This window comes from Mastomys coucha, unplaced genomic scaffold, assembly GCF_008632895.1.
Source record: "Mastomys coucha isolate ucsf_1 unplaced genomic scaffold, UCSF_Mcou_1 pScaffold21, whole genome shotgun sequence".
Taxonomy (NCBI): domain Eukaryota; kingdom Metazoa; phylum Chordata; class Mammalia; order Rodentia; family Muridae; genus Mastomys; species Mastomys coucha.
The window spans coordinates 130,181,688-130,188,744 of NW_022196904.1; the positions used below are offsets into that span (position 1 = coordinate 130,181,688).

Genomic DNA, 7,057 nt, shown 5'->3' on the forward strand with positions numbered 1-7,057 from the left:
GAGAGAGAGAGAGAGAGAGAGAGAGAGAACAATAAATAACCAAAGTAGGGTGTGCTCACAGATTATTTATTTTTACTTATTATTATTTTAAAAGCAGAGCCCAGGATGACCTCGAACTTCTGATCTTCCTGCCTCCACCTCCCAAATGCTGGAATTAAATGTGTCTACTGCCACACCCCCTTTATACTGCCATGGCAATCACACCAAGGGCCTGGTGCCTGCAAGGCAAGCCTGTGAGACAAAGGACCATAAGTCTGTGAAGGAAAGACATAGACTCGATTGTGAACAGTGGTGGTAAGCTCTAGGGGCTGGCACCAAGAGATAGGGGGTGACTTGTTAGTGGAAGATAAAGGCTGCTGCACAGAGGGTGCTCACTTCCGGCTCTGGTTACCTCGCTCAGCTCAGTTAGTTAACTAGCTTAGTTAGTTTAGTGGCCACAGCAGTTTTCTGCTTCAGTGTGTGAAGGATATGGTTCCCAAGAGACACTGTGGCTTCCTGCCTGTGAGGAAAGAGGCCAAAGAGTCCTTTCTGACATTACGGAGAGGCCCAAGTCTGAAACAACTCCCATCCCAGCCCCCCAGTGGGAGCCACCACATCCCCAACGGCAAGAACTTCCGGTCTGATATGGACCCCACCCGACTCCAAGTTAACAGGGAGTTTGCCAGGTCCTTGGAAGCCGTCCTTGGAAGAATCTTTGAGTGAGAGCCAAAAGATGTGGTTCCCCCAACCCCAAGAGGAGTAAGTCACCTGCCCACATGTCCCATTCCAGACAGACCCTTCAATGTGACCTCTGGCCTAAGAAACTCTGCCTGTAGTGCTAAGGGTGGCTGAGCGGAGGAAGGCTTCCCTGGTAATACATCCCCCTTTTCACCTTAAACTCTCGGGTTTTTGTTTGTTTGTTTGTTTTGTTTTGTTTTTTTGTTTGTTTTTTTCTATGAAAAAGTTGCTTCCCCTGAATTGGGACCTGGACTGGCTCACCAGGTCACTTTCCCATCTCTGAAAATCTGGGCTGCTTGTTGGACTGGTTGCTCTAAAATTTCGTGCTGTATTAGAATACCACCACTCCATTGGGGCTGGAGAGGGGGCTCCGCAGAGACCCAGGCACATGAGGCTTGGTCACAAGAGGGCTGCACGGTTCTCCTGAGAGGCCGCCGACTGTGGCCTTACAAGGCTGAGGTTTTCCTTCCCTCCAACCTCTTTCAGCAGGGAAACTGGTACTGAGGGGACCCCTAGCAGCATCCGACCTGTGTTCCCTCAATCTCTACACTGTGCTGAACTAACTCAAGGGCCAAGGGCAGAAGCTGGGTCCGGATAAACAGGGTGGGCATTCTTCCTGGGAGAAAAAGGGTGGCGGTGCCTCCCGTCCTCTGGGCCCTTCTTTCTCGGTAGACTTGGAGCTCCAGAGGCCCTCACCCCTAGACCTGGCCCTGGATCCCTCTCAACCCCTTCCCAGCACCCATGCTGTACTCCCCACAGTCCCAGGTCTCTTTCTGCCCCTCCCCATCTTCAGGGATTTCCTCACCCCGCCTTCGCCCTCATCTCTTTATCATCTACCCCCATTCTCCCTCCCTTGAACCTTCATTGGCTTGGTTCCCTTCCCAGCTTGCTCCACCCTGCAGGCACTGTCACTTCTCGGAAGAGAGGAGGCAGGAAACTGGGAAGCAGCCAGTCTTCTGTCCTCCCACGTCCCTGCATGCCCGGGTGCACTAAAGTTCTCCCAACTCCAGCCCCTCACCCACCCGATCCTTATCCAAACGGGTTCGCTCCCTGTGTGCCCCCTTCCTTTGTTTCCGTGTGTTTCCCACACATTCCCACGCACCCCTTCTTTGACCTACAGCGCAGTTGTCAGAATGCCATGTTCTCCCATCCCCCTGGCCACCGCCCCACGGACTCTGTCCCTTCCTGCTGCCTGGAGACTAGGAGCTTCTGTACTCGAGGATACTGTGGACATAGCCTCCCGATATTGGGCACCAGGCGCCAAGCACATCAGAAAATATGCCACCCACTCAGGACACCTCTTCAGAGCACTCTGGCTTCCAAAACGCAGCCTGGCGAAGATTCTGTCCCAGGGCAAGGCCCTGAGAACTCCGGGGTCCAAACGGCAGGCCTGCGGCGCCACCTGGTGGTCATTCTAACAACACGGCATTCATGGACAGAGGGGCGGAGCCCAGGGGGCCGGAGCAGGCGGGAGGGTCGTGGGGTGGGGAGAGGGGCTGCCCCAGTAGCTATCCCTTTCAGTTCTATGGGACTCCAGGCGCCTGAATTTCATCCAAACGTCCACTTTAGTTTTCTTCCAAATGTCAGGAATTCCTGGTTATACTGAAGCCAAAAGCCAGGCACGGTAATTGAAGGAAAGGTAGAAATGCAACATGGAAGAGAGGTCCGGGTCTTGCTGGCCCTAGGGTCTGGAGCAGAGCTTAGGGATGGAGAGGATGTAGTCACAAAGTCAATTTGAGTACAAGTCCCCCCAAACTTACTCATCTCCAGGAAAAATGGCCCACCTCCACAAGTTAGGGACAAAACAGAGAAGAGGGGCCAGTGGCAGGTTCTAAGGCAGAAAAGGCCCAAAGATGAGGCTGGATAATCCCCAAATGCCGGACTCAACTCAGAAAAACAAAGCTCATAAAGACAGATTACGTCAAAGCAATACAGAAACCAGACAAAAGAGCCCTCTTGTGGTCAAAGCTGAACAATTTCAGCAACCCAGATAAGCAAAGGGGTGTGTTGGAATAGCCATAAGTGTGAAATTAATATCCATGAGCCCAGCTTGTGTGACTAAATCAATGAAATGGGAATGAGGGTCCAGACTCTCACGAAGAGTCCTATACCGAAGAATAGGTTCCAGCCGAGGCTTTAAACCCCCACTCCTTCCCATTCCTTTCCCAGAGCTGAGCAGAGGTGACTGTCCTGAAGAGGCACGACAAACACAGCACTGTGTCAATACCAGCAGTCTTGAGCCACGGAGCAGAACAGATTAGCAGTGAGGACTCCAAAGGAGAAGACCTGGGGACATTGCCTTTGGTGTCTTCTTTCCCAAGCCCCCAGTCTCAGTCCCACCCTAAGGAAACCCACAGGCAGTGCCGGGTGGAGTAAAGCCCTTGCACAGACTGACCTGCTTTGCTTTTAACCACCCGAGTCATCAGAGATAGCCTGTCATTGCCTGAGGAGTTTTGGTGACTCAGTGTTATGGAAGAGCCTAGACAGATATCTGGGGCAGAGGAGAGCATGGGAGAAATACGAGGAAAGTGGACAGATATGAATAGATCCATGGACTACAGTTAAAAATAGTGTATCAACCTGGGAGGCAGCACGGGTGTTAGGACATTGGCTGCACAATCGTGAAGCCTCTAAAAGCCAGGCCTGTAACCTGAGCTCTGAGGGGGTGGGAGGCAAAAACTGAAGGATGACTGGGGCTCGATGGCTAGTCAGACTAAAAAAAAAAAAAAAAAAAAAAAAAAAAAATCCAGCAGCCTCCAGGTTCACGAAGAGATGAGGAGAAAAAGGCAGAAATGATAGGGAAGGACACTTGATGTTTTCCCTTGGCTCTAAGTCTACGAGTGCATGCACTCACACACACATACAAACTACACACTCGGAACACACACATACCACATGCATACACCACACACAGAATAATGCATTGATATTACAGCAACAAATGCATCACAGTAAAGCAAAACTGTGGCTTGAACTCTGTATTATGTGTTCGGGATTTCTATATATGTAATGCTGTTCTTAAAACTACTCTTACTGTTGGGGGAGAGATGGTCTATGTATCCCAAGCTAGCTATACTGGGATTACAAGTGTGTACTACCCTTTGCCTTGATTTCATTGCTTTTCTTTTTTCTTTTTCTTTCTTTCTTTCTTTTGTTATTGTTGTTGTTTTTGTTTTTTGAGACAAGTTTTCTCTGTGTAGCCCTGGCTGTCCTGGAACTCATTCTGTAGACCAGGCTGGCCTTGAACTCAGAAATCCGCCTGCCTCTGCCTCCCAAGTGCTGGGATTAAAGGCGTGCATCACCACTGCCTGGTCCTTTTTATTTTATTTTCTTAAAACAGATTTACTTATTTAATTTATATGAATACACTGTAGCTGTCTTCAGACAGACCAGAAGAGGGCATCAGATCCCATTACAGATGGTTGTGAGCCACCATGTGGGAATTGAACTCAGGACCTCTGAAAGAGCAGTCAGTGCTATCTCTCTGATATCAGCCGAGCCATCTCTCCAGCCCCTTGAGTCACTGGCCTTGAACTCACTTAGAAGGCTAGAGTGGCTGACCACTGATTCCCAGGATCTGCCTGCCAGGATTAGAAGTGTGGCTCACCCAGCTTATTTATTTATTTTTAACCAGATTGTCTTTTATTTAAATATTTTCTCTCGTTGCTTATTAACTAGCTGGGCATCCCACGAGACTACTGCTGATGTCACAGGGTGGCCATCCACATTGCAGCCTACAGACTGTGCATTACTCAGGATCTCCTCAATAGTTTCAGAAAGTGCTCTGACTAAAGACCAGTGTTGCATGTGCCAGGCAATCAAAAGTGACATTTCCACTGTGTTTAATGTGCTTCTGCTTCTTTCTGTCTTGGTGGCTTCTTGAAGGCTTTGATGATCAAGCTGAGGCCATTTTTATTATTATTATTATTATTATTATTATTATTATTATGTTTTCTTTTCTGTTTTGAGACAGGGTTTCTCTGTGTAGACCACTTTGTAAACCAGTCTGGCCTGAAACTCACAGAGATCTGCTTGCCTCTGCTTACTAAAGGCTTGGATTAAAGGTGTGCTACAACAACCAGCCCTTTTTTTTTTTTTTTTTTTGAGACAAGCTCTCACTATATAACTCTGACTAAAGTGGAATTCACTCTGTAAACTAGGCTGGCTGTACTGGCTGGTTATCAGTGTCAACTTGACACAAGTCTATCAGTGAAAATGGTGGCTCGGTTGAGGAAATCCCTCCATAAGATCCAGCTGTAAAGCATTTTCTCAATTAATTGATGGGGAAGGGCCCAGCCCATTGTGGGTGGTGTCATCCCTTTGATGATAGTCCAGGGTTCTATAAGAAGGCAAGCTGAGCAAGCCATGGGAAGCAAGCCATTAACCAGCACCAATCCATGGCCTCTGCATCAGCTCCTACCTCCAGGTCCAGCCTTGTTTGTGTTCCTGTCCTAACTTCCTCCAGTGATGGACTGTAATCTGGAAGTGTAAGCCAAATAAACCCTTTTCCTCCCAACTCCAGTTTTGCTGATGGTGCTTCCATCAACAGTAATAGAAATCCTAAGACACTGGCCTTGAACGCACAGACATCCATCTGCCTCCGCCTCCCAGAGTCTGAAACCAAAGGCATGCACCACCACACTCAGTTCTCAGTTCTATTTCTGTAAAATGCTACACAAATAAATTTTGTGTTTGTTTACCCAACCCTCCCCTGACTGGGCTCCCAGAAACATTTGGAAGACCCTCCCAATTCACAGGGCCCTGAGACTGGTTGACAAGGGGTATTTGAAAGCCCTCCGAGCAGGGCAGTGGTGGCGCACACCTTTAATCCTAGCATTGGGAGGCAGAGGCAGGAGGATTTCTGAGTTTGAGGCCAGCCTGGTCTACAGAGTGAGTTCCAGGACAGCCAAGGCTACAGAGAAACCCTGTCTTGAAAAAACAAAAAACAAACAAACAAAAAAAAGAAAGAAAGAAAGAAAGAAAGCCCTCCGAACTCTGTTAATGCTGCCAATGAAGTGGAAATTCAGCAAGGTAGGGCCAAAGGGCCTTCAACTCCAAAGATGAGGGAGGGTGATGACCCTCCCTCTGGGTCACCACTGGGCAGTGGTTAAAGACACAAAGAACCAGGCCTGATGATACACACCGATAATCCTCACACTCAGGAGGCTGGAGCAAGCAGATCCTTCTGAGCTAGAGGCCGCAGAGCACTGTCTACAGAGCATGCTCCAGTCCAACCAGGGGATCAGGGAGCTAGGGGAGGGAGAACCATTCACGGCTGAGAGGGGCTGGGGTGAAAGTTTAGGAGGTAAAGTTATGCAAGCTCAGGGACCAGCATGTGATCCCTTATACACATCGAAAGCTGGTGGCGGTGCTTTTCTGCTTTCAGCTCAGAGAAGGCTGCGGTACAACATCCTGAGTCCAGGTTCATCCGACACCAGCCGCCTCCATCATGCCACTCAGTTCAACCCCAATGGAGTCAAAGTTGTGTACTCGAGGTGCACTGGAGGTGAGGTTGGCGCCACATATGCCCGGCCCCCAAGATCAGTCTGGGTCTGTCTCCAAAAAAGGTTGGTGATGACATTGCCAAGGCAACCAGTGACTGGAACAGTCTGAAAATTACAGGAAAACTGACCATCCAGACTGACAGGCCAGTATCGAGGTGATGCCCTCTGCCTCTGCCTCACCCTGATCATCAAAGCCTTCAAGGAGCCACCAAGACAGAAAGAAGCAGAAGCACATTAAACACAGTGGAAATGTCACTTTTGATTGCCTGGCACATGCAACACTGGTCTTTAGTCAGAGCACTTTCTGAAACTATTGAGGAGATCCTGAGTAATGCACAGTCTGTAGGCTGCAATGTGGATGGCCACCCTGTGACATCAGCAGTAGTCTCGTGGGATGCCCAGCTAGTTAATAAGCAACGAGAGAAAATATTTAAATAAAAGACAATCTGGTTAAAAATAAATAAATAAGCTGGGTGAGCCACGCTTCTAATCCTGGCAGGCAGATCCTGGGAATCAGTGGTCAGCCACTCTAGCCTTCAAGGTGAATTCCAGGCCAGTGAGAGACCCTATCTCAAAAAACAAACAAGGTGGATGGTACCCGAGGAATGACAGCTGAAAGTGTCCTCCAGTCTCTACATACGCACCCAGATGTAAAGGAGTGCGTGCACACACACACACACACACACACACATATGCACATGCAAATTCAAAATGACTGTGTCACAGACATCTTTGCTAGCTACTTTATAACAAAGCAGCCTCCTAAAGTTGCACTTTATCCAGGCCATGGTTACATGGTTAGATACACTGTCTCAAAATAAATAAGTAAATAAAAG

General features: G+C 48.7%; 1 long non-coding RNA gene across 1 annotated transcript; it reads left to right on the forward strand.

Annotated features, from left to right (window-relative positions):
• The first annotated feature begins 551 nt into the window (after positions 1-551).
• LOC116100965 lies at positions 552-7,057 on the forward strand. The gene is made up of 2 exons (XR_004122746.1): positions 552-738; positions 6,104-7,057. It is a non-coding gene; the product is annotated as an uncharacterized LOC116100965 (long non-coding RNA).